Source organism: Hemiscyllium ocellatum, unplaced genomic scaffold (assembly GCF_020745735.1).
Source record: "Hemiscyllium ocellatum isolate sHemOce1 unplaced genomic scaffold, sHemOce1.pat.X.cur. scaffold_680_pat_ctg1, whole genome shotgun sequence".
NCBI lineage: Eukaryota > Metazoa > Chordata > Chondrichthyes > Orectolobiformes > Hemiscylliidae > Hemiscyllium > Hemiscyllium ocellatum.
Window position 1 is genome coordinate 43,990 of NW_026869167.1, and position 17,290 is coordinate 61,279.

Below are 17,290 nucleotides of genomic sequence, written 5' to 3' on the forward strand. Positions count from 1 at the left end.
TTCCCCGCACACGCGTGGTCCCTGCCTCAGGGATTGTGGGAGTTGTAGCCCCCATGAAGCCACTGGAGACATGTTTCTGGATAGTGAATGAAAGGTGTGGGCTCGAGGGTGTTGTGTATTGGATCCCCATTCAGACACACAGGACATATGGACTCTCACTGGATTTTACTGAGACATCTGCTTCCTCAACCTGATTTCTGACGTAAGGAACATAGATTGCCGGGTGGGGAGGTAAATAAGGGGTAGCAGATTTTAAGCAGATGTAGCTGAGTTGTTAGCATTGCTGCCACACAGCGTCAGGGACCCGGGTTTTATTTCAGCCAGATGCGACTGTGTGGAATTTACACGTTCTCACCATGTCTGCGTGGGTTTCCTAGGGTGCTCCAGCTTCCTCCCACAGTCCAAAGATGTGTAGGTTAGGTGGATGGCCTATGCTAAATTGCCCACAGTGTCCATATATGTGCTGGTTAGGCCATTAACGATGGGAAATGCAGGGTTACAGAGACAGGGTGGGTCTGAATGGGATGCTCATCAAAGGTTGGTGCGGACTCGATGGATGAATACCCTGTTTCTGCACTTTAGGGACCTTTATTCTACTCTCTTAAAGAAGAATGTACTTATCTCAATGTGTTGCAAATCTGTGGAATTTCCTATTCAAAATGCGGTGGATGCCAGGACAATGAGCAGATTTAATGAAGAGATACAGATGTTGAATTTACAATGAGATGAAGGGTGAGAGAGAGCAGGTGGGAAAATCCAGCTGAGACCGAGGTGAGCTCAGTCATCACCGTATTAAATGGTGGAGCTGGTTCGAAGAGCTGCATTGCCTCTCCTGTGCCCAGTGCTTATCATCTTACGGTAATAACTGGAAAGCTGAATCCAAAACTCACCACCTTCACCAAAGGAGATTTTGGAAAAAGCAGGATAGTCAGGTGGATTAGTGTTCCAAACTTAGATAGTGAGGAAGCATGTGGGAGATAATGATTTTGCAATTTTAAACTCAGGGGAGACAGTGATTTATGATTTTAGACTGTGTAGTACATTCACACCGTCCAGAATACTCTGTTGTGAATATCTATCCTATACTTTAATACAAAGCTAAGGTCCTTGACAATGAAACGCAAAGCACCCAGAAAACATCGCCTCCCCTCGTAATCTGATAAAAGACTTCTGATAAATCTGGTTGAACTTAGAACGCAGCTGGAAAGATGGAAGATTAGATCCAATCCAAGATCCAGTGCTTAAACAAATGAAACTACAATAGCCAACTCCTGCCTCAACCTAATGTAAACTGGAAGCAAAGACTTTACCTTGGGAACGTTGACCGACAGTGGGGGAGTTTTTCGAAGTGCTCAGCAAAAGTATATATCAGGGAAAAGGAAAGATTGTAGGAAAAGGAGTAATCTGCCATGAGTGGCTCAGGAAATAAGGGACTCTATCAAATTGAAATAGAAGGCATACAAATTGGCAAAGACCACGGAGAAACTAGGAGATTAGAAAAACTTTAAAGGTCAACAGAAATCTAGATGGGATTGGGGGAGAAAAGTGATGAGTCGCTATCCCCAGGGTCAGAATAGCAGTTTACACTGCTAGAGGGGAACCTATTATGTGGGGAACATATGGCCTCTGTAATTGTTGAAGCGTTTAACTGTTACCATAGAGATAATCCTGATCAAGTTACAAATCACAGCACACTCCAAAAGCTTGTACTTGCAAATAAACCTGCTGGACTATAACCTAGTGTTGTGTGATTTATAAGTTTGTCCACCCCACCCAACACCGACTCCTCCATATCAGAATCCTGATAGACAGCCCCACTGAAACTGAAGTGCCTTTCAGATATTTGAGGGAGCCACAGTGGGGGAGGGGTGTATGTTTTAACCACAAAGTGCGAAACTGAACTAGACTTTCTAACTGACCGTTGCCATGGAGATAATACTGAGAGACAGTCTCTATTTAAAGTCCCAAACCACAAAGGTATAAGAATAGGAGCTTTACATGGGACAGGTGGGGAGTTACCTGATGCTGCCTGGACGCGTTCTGCATGTACACTATCCAGGTAACTGCCATGTCTCATCAATAAAGACTCTAAGAAGACCTCTCAGAGTTCTGTACCTAGTTATCCCTATCCAGCAGGGTTCAGGAATATGAGGACACAGCAGTCAGTCTTCACAGTGGTGGATACGAAGAACATGTCAATAATTGATAAGGAGGAAGGTGAGGACCAAGAAATAACCATTATCATGAAAGAGTTAGAACTGGGCAAGCTAATGGAGCTAAAGGTAGACAGGTCTCCTGGCCCTGATGGAATACATCCCAGGATAGCAACAGAGTTAGTGGGAGAAATAGCAGATGCACTTTGAGTCATTGCATCCTGCAGCAGAGACAGGCCCTTTGGCCCAAACTGGCCCATGCTGACCAGAATGTCCATCCACACTAACCCCATTTCCCTGCACTTGGCCCATATGCTTCTGACCCTTTCCTATCCAGGTATTTGTCCAAATGTCTTTTACCTGTTCTGAGAGTGTACCCACCTCAACCACTTCCACTGGCAGCTCAGTCCATATACATACCACCCTCTGTGTAAAACAGTTGCCCCTCAACTTCCCTTTATTCTTTCCCCTCTAACCTTGAACTGATGCCCCCCAGTCCTTGATTCCCTGGGAAAATTACTGAATGCATTCACCTCATCCATGCCCCTCATGGTCTTATACACTTCTTGAACAGTACCCACTCAGTTTCCTCTGCTCTAAGCAAAAAAATCCTCGCTTGTCCAACCTCTCCCAATAACTCAGACCCCTGAGCCCTGACAACATCCTTTTAAGTTGTTCTGCACTTTTTACAGTTTAATAACTGAAACCTACACTGCATTCCTCATATTTCCAGTGTTTCCCCACGGCGCTGGAACCGACGTGACAACGCCAATGGATTACAATCCATGATCGAGAATGAACTCCTTTACAATAATCCCGTTTTCATAGTATTTCCCAAGGTGCAGGTATTCTTGTGTCTTTCTGGTTGTATGGTTAATTAAAGACTTGTCCTTCTACAAAGCAAAGCTGTGGCTTAATTGTTCCTGGGAGATGTGCCATGATTTTTCAGACTTTCAAAAACAAACAAACTCTTTCTCCACAGTCACCACGCTAACATGGACTTGGCTGTACCTCAGTATTTTTTCCAGTCACACTGAGATTTGAAATATTCGCCCACGGACAGAATACACACCTTTCCTTCCACATGAAAAGGCCAATGAATATTCAGATCGGCACGGATCAAGTAACTATCAAAACTGAAAATGAATTTCAATTTGAATTTCTCATCCACAAATCCACCCTTTCGGTACCCTACAACTGAGAAAACAACTCACCATATTAATTCAGGATGGATCTTTATCAGACAATTATAGTATTAAATTGTATTTTCATGTTTCCCAAAGTTTTAACTCTCAGTCTAACAATTTCTTTCTTCTGTCAACTGAAATCCAAACCAATCCCCTCACTCCCTTCCCTCCACACCCAGTTCTCACACTCTCTCTCCTCTCTTTGAATTGAGTTTCCTAGCTCTTGTCTGTGGACTAAGAAACAAATCAATGAATCTGACTCTGAGTCCACCAGGGTGGGGGGGAGTTGTTGGTGAATCCTCTGCTGACAACCATCCTGCATACACTGCTTCCTGCACACTCTGGCCAAAACCCATCATACCAAAATGAACCGAATTAGAACTCTAATTGCAGGCCCATTCTTGTCACTTTCAATAAAAACCCTGAATCTTCACAAAAGAGTTCTGATAACTTTCTGCAAAACGCTGCACCACTGATAGTCTGATCACAGTGTCGTGGGGGGGGGGGGGAAAAGGGGCCATTCCCCTGGGTCCTGCTCCCAGAGGGAGGAAGCTGCCAATGAAGCTGCCAAGTCCATACTGACCCTCCAAACAGTAACTTACGCAGACCCATTCCCCTACCCTATATTTACCCCTGACTAATGTAACTAATACTATAGGCAATTTAGAATGGCCAATTCACCTGTCCTGCACATCTTTGGATTGGGGGAGGAAACCCGCTCAGACACGGGGAGAATGTACAAACTGCACACAGACAGTTGCCAGAGGCTGGAATCGAAACCGAGTACCTGATGCTGTGAGGCAGCAGGGCTAACCTTCCCGTCTTCTTCTCTATAGACGGGAAGGAGTGGGGCTGGAGAACTGGGGTAATGTGATTGCAAACAATGAATGAATGTGGAGGACACTGGGGGATGGACAGGTCAGTGAGGGACACGAGCAATGCAGCAGCAGAACGGGATCCTGGACAATCTGAGCAATGGGAGAGTCTGACAGGAGAGAAATTACAGGAAGGTTCTGTTTAGAGGCTGAGGCAGGGACAGCTGGGAGACAGTATGGCCTGGTGGCTTGGGCGGGTTTTCTAATCATCCTCTTCAAAGATGCTGTTCCTCAACTCTGAGCCCGATCCTCCTGGTCCAGAGGTAAAGACACTGCCACCATTTCCTGGTGGGCAAGGGATACGGGGACTACCGTTCAAAAGGAACTCAACTGTGTTGGTAACATTAACAAGACTCAATACATAGTCACTGACAAAATGCTGGTGTACTTGAACTTCATCCCGAATATTAACACCTATAACTGGGCAACGCAGACCCCGATGTACAGAGTTAAATCCTGGATATTAATAACAGTTTTGTGCATGGGAAATCATGTCTCATGAATCTGACTCAGGTTTTTTGAAGAAGTAACAAAGAGGATTGATGAGGGCAGAGCATGGACATGATCTACATGGACTTCAGTCAGGCGTTTGACAAGGTTCCTCATGGGAGACTGGTCAGCAAGGTTAGATCGTATGGAGTACAGAACTGGCCCGAAGGTAGAAGGCAGAGGGTGCTTTTCAGGCTGGAGGCCTGTGACCAGTGGAGTGTCACAAGGATCGGTGCTGGATCCATTACGTTTCGCCATTTACATTCATGATTTGGATGTGAACATAAGAGGTATTGTAAATAAGTGTGCGGATGATACCAAAATGGGAGGTGTGGTAGACAGGGAAAAAGATTACCTCAGAGTACAAGAGGATCTGGATCAGATGGGTAATGGGCTGAGGAGTTCAGTTTAGAAAAATGCGAGCTGCTGCATTTTGGAAAAACAAACTTTTGCAGCACTTACAGTTTACAGTAAGTTCCAGGGTAGTGCTGCTAAACAAAGAGTCCTTGGAGCGCAGGTTCATAGTTCCTTAAAAGTAGAGCAGCAAGTAGATAGAATAGTGAAGGTGGCAGTTGGTCTGCTTGCCTTTATTGGTCAGAGCATTGAGTATAGGGGTTGGGAGGTCATATTGCGGCTGTACAGGACATTGATTCGGCAACTTTTGTAATATTCCATGCAATTCTGGTCTCCTTCCTATCAGATGGATGTTCTCAAACTTGAAAGGGGTCAGAAAAGAATTGTAGGATGTTGCCAGGGCTGGATAGGCTGTTTTCCCTGGAGCATCAGAGGCTGAACGGTGAGTGGAAAGAATTTTTTAAAATCAGGCCGGGCATGGATAGGGTAAATAGACAAGATATTTTCCCTGCGGAGGGGGGAGTACAGAACTAGGGGAATGGGAGGGGAGGGTAGACAGAGAGGGGGTGGATCGAGAGGGTTGGGACAGAAATGGGTGGGGGCAGAGAGGGGGGATAGAGAGGGGAGGCACAGAAATGGATGAGGGCAGAAAGTGGGATTAGAGGGGAGGGGAACAGACGGGGGCTACAGAGGGGGCGACTGACGGTTGGGGGGGGGACAGACGGAGGGGGAAAAGAGATGTGCGATCGACAGGGGGGCGACTGACAGAGGGGGGGAAAGACCAACAGTTTGTGGGACAGACCAACAGGGGAGTGCGACCGACGAGGTGGGGGAGGCGCGACAAAGGACTGACCGCCGGGGGTGGGGGAGGGGAAACCAGACAGAGTGTGGGGAGACGGGGGGGAACAGAGAGGGGGAAGATGCAGAGTTATTTTATTGATCTACAACTCAACCCTGTTCCTGTTTTCTCCTCCTCGCATTAATTCCCTCTGAAGGGCTCAGAACAACTGCATAGTTCCTGGAAAGTGGGGTTTCAGGGAGATCAGGTGCTGAATGCGGCATTTGGGAAACTGACCTTTAATGGAATGCGCTGGTCAATAAATGGACTCTGGTTCGACTCCACTGTCTGTGTGGTGTTTGCACATTCTCCCTGTGTGTCTGGGTGGGCTTCCTCTTGGTGTTCTTAATTTCCTCCCACAAATCCGAAGACGTGCAGGTTAGCTGGATTAGCTTTGGGTAATGATAGGTTACAGAGTTAGGGTGGAATGCTGTTCCGATGGTTGGTATGGTCTCATGGGGCGAAAGGCCTGCTTCCACACTGTGGGGATTCTGTCACTGAATACAGGGGTTAGGAGGTCACGTTGTGGCTGAGTAGAGCATTGGTCAGGCCAGTGTTAGAATACTGCATTCAATTGTAGTCTCCCTCATTTCAGAAAGATGTTACCAGAATAGGACTCAACTTCTCAAAGAAAAGTTCCTGGGAAGTGTTGACAAACAAACAGACCGTGCAGTGTGGGTTGATAGTTCCTTGAAAGTGGGGTTGAAGGTAGACAGGTCGGTGAAGGTGGTGTGCGGTATGCTAGCTGTTATTGGGCAGTGCAGTGAGGATAGGAGTTGGGAGATCATGTTTCGGTTGTACAGTTTATTGGCTCGGCCACTTTTGGAATCCCGAGACTGCTTTCAATTCCAGTCTCCCTGTTACAGAAAAGATGTTGGGAAACTTGCACGAGTTCAGAAAAGTTTACTAGGATGTTGCCAGTATTGGAACATTTGAACCATAGGGAGAGGCTGAATAGGCTGAGGCTATTTCTCTGCAGCACTGGACACTTTAGGTGGCTTTATCGAACTGTATAAAATTATAAGGAGCAATGATAGGGTGACTAGTCATGGTTTCTTTTTTCCCAGGGTAGTGGAGACCAAACAAATGTGAATCTTTTTCCCCAAGGTGGAAATGACAAATCCTAAGGAGAGATGGCAAGTTTAAATGATATGAAAACCGAACCAACTGAAGATGCTGTAAACCAGGAAGAGAAACAGAATTTTCTGGAAAAGCTCAGAAGGTCTAGCAGGAGGTGTGAAAAGAAATTAGAGTTAATGTATCTGAGGAAGGATGACCAGACCCGAAACTTTAACTGATTTTTCTTCACAGATGCTGCATGACCTGCTGAGCATTTCAACATCAGTGCAAGTTTAAAGGGAGTGGTTTGGAGTATATACCTGAGAGGAACTTTATGAAGTTTATAAATTGAAGTGAGACCACATCTGGGATTAATGACAGAAGTTTTGGTCCCTTTATTTAAGGAAATACATCATTTCATCAGAGGCATTTCACAGAAACCTGACTGGGATGAACCCTGGTTCGCAGGGATTATCTTTTAAGAAAAGGCTGAAGTAGTTGGGACTCCACCCACTGGATTTGGGAAGAATGAGAGGTGATCTCATTGTAACATGTAGAATTCTTAAGGAATTTGACAGGTTAAATACCGAGAGGATGTTTCCCATCATGAGGGAGTCTGGAAGCAGATTTTGGGTCAGTCACGGAATCACGGATTCTGTTTTAGATTCGTCAAGTTTAAGGCAACACCAACACGGGTCAGGGGTTTCAGTAGCAATGGAGCTGGGGTGAGGTGGAGACAAGCAACATTTTAGAGATTGGAATTCCTGGTGTTTGTGATTGTGTAGATATCTGATCAGAAGGTCAACTTGGGGTTACAGATATGACAGCAATATTGTGAAGAGTATGGTTCTATCTCAGATAGTTCCCAGGGAGAGGAAGGGGGTTAGCAGTAAGGGAAAGGAATTTGTAATAGCAACTGAAGGCAATGAGTTTAACCACCACAATGTTTCATTGGGGGAAACTGCAGCCAATCGCGTAGTGGGAGTGTGATGAGCAGTTTGATAACTGAGTAATGGAGAGGGATGATGGGGAAGGAGAGCTGGGCATTGTCAGTGTACATGTGAAACCTAACACGGTGCTTTTGGACGATGTCACCTCCTGGCAGTATGTAGGTGAGAAACAGGAGGGACCAAGGAGAGATCCTGGAGGGACACCAAATACAAGGAATTCAGAAAGAAAAGGGAGAGTGGAGATGGAGGAGGTGTTTGCAACAATGGTGAGGTCAAATATTAGTTTGTAGCAGAATGGGAGAGAAGGACATAACCAGAAAAGAGAGACAGATAGAACAAGTAACAATATCTGTGACTTAGTGAGGGGGAGTGGTGAGGAGGAGGCACAGCCTAACACCAAAAACACTATTTCTACATTAGTGACGTCACCCAACTCCACCCTAGTCTCAGCTCATTTACTGAAACACTCGTCCATCCCTGTGTTATCGCCAGACTTCGTTATCAAACACACTCTTTGCCAACCTCCCACATTCAATTTACATGCAATCTCAAGAGTATCTAAAACCCTACTGTCCAAGTGCTCACTTGTACCAAAATTTGTTGATCTATCAACAAGCAACAATTTAAAATTCTCACCCTTGATGAAATTCCTGGCTGTGAACATCCCTGTCTCCCTGCACCACACAACCTGTGAGACCCCGACAACTCATTTTCTTTCAGATTCCCAACGATATGTTTATTCATTGCTTCACCTGTCTGGCTGTTTCTACTGTTGCCAAGGCAACACTGTCCGGAATTCCCACCCTAACCCTCTCAGACCTGCTTTCCTCCTTTAAGGTATTCCTGAAAACCTGTTTATTTGGCAGTTCTTTTGATCACCTGACCTAATCTGTGGCTTTATGTCAGAAGCTCTCAATAGTATTTCTGTGGAATTATAAACTTAAAAAAAACAAACTGTTGTTGATTTGCACATACATTGTCAACTCTTCACTGTCGCTGAGTGAATAATCTATAACAGCTCTTACCCAACCACATTGTGGGAGCACCTTCACCACACGAATTGCAGCTGTACAGGAAGTCAAACATCACCTTTCCACAGGCAATGGGGCTTTGGCACTGATCACTGGGATCTGTGGAGGGAGAAACACACAGTTGATATTTCAGGGAGTGTAAAATGCATTATAGGGAGGGAAAATGGGGCAGAATTTGGATTTTCAAATGTGTGTTTTACAATGTGCACTACGTTCTGTAAAACCTCTCATTCCATACTGTGAAAATTTCCTTCTCTTTCTGGTCAATACGTCTTTCCTTTCCCCTGCCCTGCACCTTCACACATTTCCAATGCCTTGGCCACAACACACTGTGCTGTCAGTGAGGTTTACCACGTGGTGGAGTATTGTCCCGCCCCTCATTCACTCCGATTGGTTGAAGCAACAACTAGCACCTCTAGCCCCCGTTCCCCCATTAACATCAAGAATCCGAGGCCCATTGTGGGCTGGAGCATGCTCAGTGCTTCCTGCTTTTGCTGCTGTTCATCAGGTATAAGAGAGAGAGGGCTCATCCCTGTTTCTCCTGATGTCAGACAGTAACAACAACTACCTGCATTGTAGGGAGCCTTTCACATTGACAAATCTCCTAAAATGCTTCACGGATGATGGAAACGTTGATTAAAGAGAACGATTTTTAGATACATCTTTAAGGTGGACAGAGGGGGTTAGGGAGGATATTCCAAAGGTTTGTGTACTGGGCAGCTCCAATTGTGGAGTGATATAGGTGGGCAACAGCTTACAATGGAGACTGTTAGGGGCTAACCATTGGTTAAGAACCCCATGTCGAAGCCCCCTACCCCACACACCAGGCCTTGGTCTCACAGCCTGTCATTACACACTACCTATGGTTAGCCACTAACTGTCTCCATTAACAGCTAATCACCCTCCCCCAGCCAGATCGTTATCCACTCCTTTATCCAACCGCTCTTCTCACTCTATCCCCACCTATCCTTTACTCCTTATATCCTCCCCCCACACTATCTTCTGCAAATAAACTGACTTTTTTTCCTCAGTAACATCTGTCCTGTGGAAGGGACACCGGATCTTAAACTTTAACTCTGATTTCTCATCACAGATGCTGCCAGACCTGCTGAGATTTTCCAGACCCTCCGGGTTGTTAGTTCTGTTTTACATCTTCCGCAGTTCTTTTGGTTTTAATTTACTGGGAGTTTGTAATTCAGGTCCTACAGCCTCTGTCCCAGTCTCTGCTGTGTCTCCCACCCCCACCCAGTGACACTGCACCTGCACAGCTCATGGACTGGTGTCGGCTTGCTGGCCACACCCCTGATTCACTCCCATTGGCTGCAGGGGAACACAGACTCTCCTCCTATTGGTCTGGAGCTGCCGTCAATCAGCCGGGCACCATTGCCATGAGAGTGGTTGACTCCTCCCTCTCTCTGCCCTGGGATGAGCTTCATCATTCACAGTGAATAGAGCAGTATCACAGAACACAGGGGCTGGGGGCTATTCAGCCCATTGGGGCTGTACTCTCTCTCTCTGGAGATGCTGCAAATCTGTCCCAAGTCCCCTCCCATGAGCCCATAGCCTCCCAAATCTTTCCTTAAAAAGTAAAATTCCAAGTCTGTTTCAGAATACCTGCTGAATCTGTGTCGTTCAGACTGTTCCAGATGCTCAGAACTTACTGAGTAAAATAGCGTTCACATTTTCACCTTGTATTATTTGCCAATTACTTGAAAATAGTTACTAAAAATTGTGACAGTGTTAACAATTCCTCTCTCTCTCTGTAAATTCAAGACCTTGCAACCAAATCTGCACAAGAGCGAAATCACTGCTTCACCTTCTCAGCTCCAAGGATAATTATCTGTGCTTCAGCTAGCTCTGCACAAAAGAGAGGAATGCATCTTAAATTATCAACATCAAAGAAACAGACCTCCGGTCCAATTCGTCCGTGCCAACGAGGAATCCTAAACTAATGGATTCCCATTTACCAGCTATTAGTCTGTATCCATCAAAACCCTTCCTATTCATGTACCCAATTGGAAGCCTTTTAAAAGTTGTGATTTTTATTAGCCTTCACTACTTCATCTGGTAGCCCCTCCCATACACTCACCACACTCAGCTTGAAAACGTTGCCACTTAGATCCCTTTTAAATCTTTGCCCTCTCAACTTAAATCCATGTGCTCTAGTTTTGGACCCACCTAACCTGAGGAAATAGGACGCCAGCTGCTCACCTTATCCACGCCCCTCGTGATTTTATAAATCTCCATGGAGACACCTCTCAGTCTTTGACTCTCCAGAGAAAATAGCCCCAGCCTATCCAGTCCCTCCCTGTCGCCCAAATCCTCCAATCCTGGCAACGTTTTTGTTAATCTTGTCCAAACCTTTTCAAGTTTCACAACATCCTTCCCAGAACAGGGAAATTCAAACTGAAAACAGAATTCCAGAAGTGGCTTAACCAACGTCCTGTCCAGCCACAATATGACATCCCAGCTTCTGTATTCAATGCATTGACCAATAACGGAGACGGTTAATGGAGTCCCATTTGCCAGCGGTTCACCCTTATCCCTCTAAAACCTCCCTCTTCATGTACCCAATCAGATGCCTGATTCCAAGAACAGCGAGATTGGAACTGAAAACAGAATTCCAGAAGACCTATAATCAGTGCCCTGTCCAGCCACAATATGACATCACAACAGCTGCATTCAATGCACTGACCAATAACGGGGAGCGTACCAAATGCTGCATTCACTACCCGCCTCCCTGTGACTCTATTTTCAAGGAACTATGAACCTGCACTCCAAGGTCCCTTTGTTCAGCAACGCCCCTCAGGACTTTAACATTATGTGTATAAGTCCTGCTCTGATTTGCCTTTTCAAAATACAACAGCTCACATTTATCTAAATTGAACTCCGTCTGCCATTCTTTGCTCCAATGGCCCATCTGATCAAGATCCTGTTGTATTCTGAGCTAACCTTCTTCACTGTCCATGACACCTCCAATTTTGGTGTCTTCTGTAAACCTACTGACCATACCTCATATATTCACATCCAAGTCATTTATTTAAGGGCCCAATATCCATCCTTGCAGCACATTGCTGCTCACAGACCTCCGGTCCGCAAAGCAACCCTCCATCATCCTCTGTCTCCTACTTTCAAGGCAGTTTTGTAATGGCTTGCTCTCCCTGCATTCCATGTGATCTAACCCTGCTAACCAGTCTGCTTTGTGGAACCTTGTTGAATGTCCATATCAACAGCATTCACCGCCTTCCTTATTCAATTTTTTCGTCACTTCAAAATACTCACTCAAGTTATTGTGCATGTACAAAGCCACATTGACTCTACCTGATCATTTCTGTCCAGCTGCGCCTTCCTTGTTCGGTCCACACCCTCCCACCAACCCACGCTCCACACCCTTGACCCTCCCTTACCACCATGGGAGATGTAAAACATGCGGCCACACCTCCCTCTGACCTCTGTCCAAGACCCCAAAATGATCTTTTCACATCAGGCAGAGATTTGCCTGCACATCCCAAAACCTCATCTTCTGAATATGGGAAATTTAACATGGTTCATCCAACTAACCTACACATCTTTGGACTGTGGGAGCAAACTGGAACACCCAAAGGAAATCCTCACAGAAACTGGGGAGAATGTGTCAACTCCAACACAGACAGTTGCCCGAGGCTGGAATCAAACCCAGGTCCCTGGTGCTGAGGAAGCAGCACAAACCACTGAGCCACAATACTGTGGGATCTTTGATGCTGATGAGCTGCCCCACTGATACCTCAGTCACTCACCCTGCCTCATTTCCTAAGAGGCAGTGATGATGGAGTGAAATTAGACAGTTAATTCAGAGACCCAGATAACGTTCTGGGGACAAGGGTTTGAATCCCATCACGGCAGATTTTGGAACGTGAATTCAATAAATATCTGGAAAAAATAATCTAGTCATGACAGGAATCCATTGTCAATTGTTGGAAAACCAATGTGGCTCACTCATGACCTTTAGGGAAGGAAAATGCCATCCTTACCTGGTCTGGTCTGCATGGGACTCCAGACCTATAGCAACGCAGTTGACTCTTAACTGCCCTCTGGGTAAACGCAGCAATAAATGCTGGCCGAGCCAGTGACAGCCTCATCCTGTGAATGAATAAAGAAAACAGGTCAGGTTTTGTTCCTTCTCTCGTAGGTACATCCTACAAACTCAATCAGAAACGTTCTCGTACACACTGAACAAATACCTTTCCATCCAAGCCCTTAACACTACAGCACTCTGAGGCTATGTTGGTAAAGTTAAAACCACTTATCATTGCATCCATATTATTCTTACAGATATCTGAGGTCTCCTGGTAAAATTGTGTCTCAATTCCCTGCTGACTATTGGGAGAGGGTCTATAACACAATCCCAGTAAGATGGTCATCCCTTTCTTATTTCTCAGTACCACCCAAATAACTTGCCTGGATGTACTCCCAGGAATATCCTCCCGAAGCCCAGCCATAATGTCATACTTAATCAAAAACACCTCTCCCACTGCGCTGTTGGTCCCTTTCTATCCTTACTATAGCATCTATACCTGGAACATTAAGCTGCTAGTCCTATCCATCCCTGAGTGATGCCTCTGTAATTGCTGTAATATCCCAGTCACATGTTCAAAACCATACCCTGAGCTCATCTGCCTTCCCCGTCAGGTCTCTTGCATTGAAATAAATGCAGTGCAACTGGTCCGTCCCACCTCATTCTGTGACTTGCTCTTGCCTGCCTTGACAGTCTGACCGGTGAACAGTACCAGCCTCAGACTCACCTCTTTTCTCACTATCTCTTTAGGTTTACCCCGACTCCCTCACTGGTTTAATGCCTCCCAAGTGGCACTAGCAAATCTCCGTGCTCATCAGGACCCCATGCTTTCCCCTTCCTATGCCATTGGTACCAATGTACAATGTCCTCCCACTGGTTATTCTCCCTTTTGAGAATATTCTGCTCCCTCTGTGAGACACTGGCACCAGGGCAGCACCACCCCATTCTGATGTCTCACTGTCAGCTGCAGAAATGGCAGACTGTGCCCCTGACTAGAGAGTCCCCTATCACCATCGATCGTGTGGAAAGAAGCCAGTCTCAGTACCAGTAACTTGGCTGTCAGTGCTGCATTCCCCTGAAAGTCTATTACCACCTACATTTTTCAAAACCGTGTACTTGTCTGAGATGGGGATAGCCAGTGGAGACTCCTGCAGTACCTACCTACCCCTCCTAGCTTTCCTGGAAGTAACCCATCTACCTGACTGTATCTGCAGTATCTTGCAATCCTGAGACGGCCACATATCACACCCCCCGGCTCCTGTTAACTCCTCACTGCCTTTAATCACTCCTCCACCAATCCATGCGATCCAATAGGATTTGCAATCACACTTCCTGCAGACATAATCATCAGGATCATTGAGACTCTCCCTAATCTCCCACATCCGACAGGAACAGCACGCCACTCTACAACAGGCCATCTCTCCGCCTTAACAACCTACAGACCATGACAAAGACACAGTCTTACTTCTCAAAAAATACTGCCCGAGATTAGCAATGCTTACATTTCATATCTTAAACATTTAATCAAGAGACCCAAAGACATTAAAAAGAAATCCTCACCTTACTCACTATTGTAGATTTAATAAAATAAAACTGACTAAGATTGATGTTTGAAGAGACTGAAACTCACTGAGCTGATCCCCGGCTCTGAGTACTTCCAAGGGTGAGGTCTCTCTGAGGGCAGCTGGGAAATGTCACTGTTTCTCTTCTCTGCCCACTCCATTTCTAGAGAGGTTTTTAACTTCACAGCAAGTCAGCTCAGAGAGGTCACTGCTTGGTTTTATTCACTGGGGGTTGCCTTTGCTGCCCAGACCAGTATTTATTGGCCACCTTTACTTGTCTTGGAGAAAGTGGTGGTTAACCACCTCCCTGAAATGCTGCAGTCCATGTACACCACAGTGATGTTGGGACAACAATCCCCCTCCAGCCCCACCACCCTCCCTGTCTCTGTAATCCCCCTCGGCTTCACCACCCTCCCTGTCTCTGTAATCTCCCTCCGGCTTCACCACCCTCCCTGTCTCCGTAATCCCCCTCCGGCTTCACCACCCTCCCTGTCCCGTAATCCCCCTCCGGCTTCACCACCCTCCCTGTCGCCGTAATCCCCCTCCGGCTTCACCACCCTCCCTGTCTCCGTAAACCCCCTCCGGCTTCACCACCCTCCCTGTCTCCGTAATCCCCCTCCGGCTTCACCACCCTCCCTGTCTCCGTAATCCCCCTCCGGCTTCACCACCCTCCCTGTCTCCGTAATCCCCCTCCGGCCTCACCACCCTCCCTGTCTCCGTAATCCCCCTCCGGCCTCACCACTCTCCCTGTCTCCGTAATCCCCCTCCGGCTTCACCACCCTCCCTGTCTCTGTAATCCCCCTCCGGCTTCAGAAATTATATGTCCGTGGCATCAGATTTTTATTTAGATTCATTTTGTTTAATAAACACCCCCCCCCCAAAAAAAGTGAAATATTTCACTCCCAAACAAATTTCTGTTGATTAACCTTTTGGAGAGGCCGACACATGGACGTTGCACATTGTTCACGTAGAATGATGGAACTTTCTTTAAACATTGCTAAAAAGGGGAGGCAATGGCTTAATGGTATTCCTGCCAGATGAGTGACATGTGCAATGTTCCGAGGATTAGGGTTAGAATCCCAACATGGCTGTGCGGACATCAGAATCCAATACAATCTGGAGTGAAAAGGCAAATGATGACCATGAAACTATTGTCGATTGTCAGAAAACCCATCTGGTTCACTCATGTCCTGTAGGGAAGGAAACGGTCATCCTCACCTGGTCTGGCCTACATGTGACTCCAGACCCACAGCAATGTGGTTAGCTCTCAACTGCCCTCAGGAAAAATACATTAAACACTGTTAACAAATACCCCGCAGGTATCATTGAAAAACTGTCTGTTCCCTGAACTAAAACTGAGTTTCAGCTTCACCTTCTCCCTGTCTCCCCTCGCCCTGTTTACACCCAACTCCAAAACACTCTCATTGAGCCAAGCAGCCCTCACAGTGCAGCCCTGTCATTTTCATTGCCTGCTCACACCTACACTGCCCTCAGCCTCCTGTACTGTTCCAATGTATCTCAATGGGAGCTCAGGGACAGCATCTCATCTTTCAATGCAGCCCTTTGTAACCCCAGAGTCAACATGGACCTCAGCAGTTTCTGAATGAACAGACCGTTGTCAGAATCTGGAACGTTCCACCTGAAATGGTGCTGGAATTCGAGTCCAAAAGGACTTTTGATGGGAAGTTTGCAGTTAATTGAAAATATGAAGTTTACAGGTTAACATCATGAAGTGAGTGATTGTAAGATCTCTCAGATTTAGACCCAAAGAGACCAGGTGTAATTTGGATAAATCTGTGCTCCCTCTCAGGCCAATAGCTCCTTCCTCAGCTGCAGGGCCCAGAACATAGCGCACACCCAAAGGGTGATCCAACCACGAATTTGTACATCTTCCTGCTTAACAAAAATATTGGAGATATTTTCCACAAACCTTTCTCCTTCCACATTTAGACGTCAATGATATTCAGATCCTGATGACTCCATTGACTGTAAAAACTTACTTTTGAGATCCCAGCCTCAATTATTCTGATTTAATATCCTATGAAATGAATTCTCAAAACAAAACTCAGAGCCAGTGCAGGAAGAATACAAGACATATTTTTCTCTTGGTATGTGACTGATGTGTAAATGCCTCTCTTCAAATCGTACACACCCCCCCCCCCCCCCTCCCCCACCCCGATCCTAGGAAGAGGACATGTCCATGCCCCTCACTGTACCTTGCCCCAATAAAGATGGCGGCCATATCCCAGGACCTGTCACCTCCTGAGGGCCGCAGCCATTTTCCCATCTGCTGCAAACACGGGAAAGAGTTTCTAATTCAGATTAATGACCCGTACAGAGTGTAATTAACACTTCCCAGCCTAAAGTGACTCATTGTCTCCGTCTCCGAGGCCACTCTCCCCTTCCCTGTTTGCCTCTCCCACATTCACCAACGGCCGAGTCACGTGACACTGCACAGGCGGAGTTACTGGTGACGTGTCATCCCACTGGCCACGCCCCTCATTCACTCCCATTGTTTGGATGACCAGCTGGTTCCACTTTGTCCACCAGTCCCACACCCTTTTCCTATTGGTCCGAAGCTGCCATCAATCAGCTGGACCCCATTGTGAGGTCAGTGGTGGGATCCTCCCCCTGCCTGAATCAAACCCGGAAGGTGGATGGATGGTGTCAATCAGGAACAACAAGCAGGAGGTGCTGGGAAAGCTCAGCAGGTCTGGCAGCATCTGGGAACAGGAATC

The 17,290-nt window shown here is 46.4% G+C and overlaps 1 long non-coding RNA gene across 1 annotated transcript; it reads right to left on the reverse strand.

Moving 5' to 3' along the window:
* Positions 1-8,999: 8,999 nt before the first annotated feature.
* Positions 9,000-15,664, reverse strand: LOC132814106 (uncharacterized). The gene is made up of 3 exons (XR_009644309.1): positions 15,479-15,664; positions 12,947-13,055; positions 9,000-9,035 (listed from the first exon to the last, which is right to left on the reverse strand). It is a non-coding gene; the product is annotated as an uncharacterized LOC132814106 (long non-coding RNA).
* Positions 15,665-17,290: the final 1,626 nt, after the last annotated feature.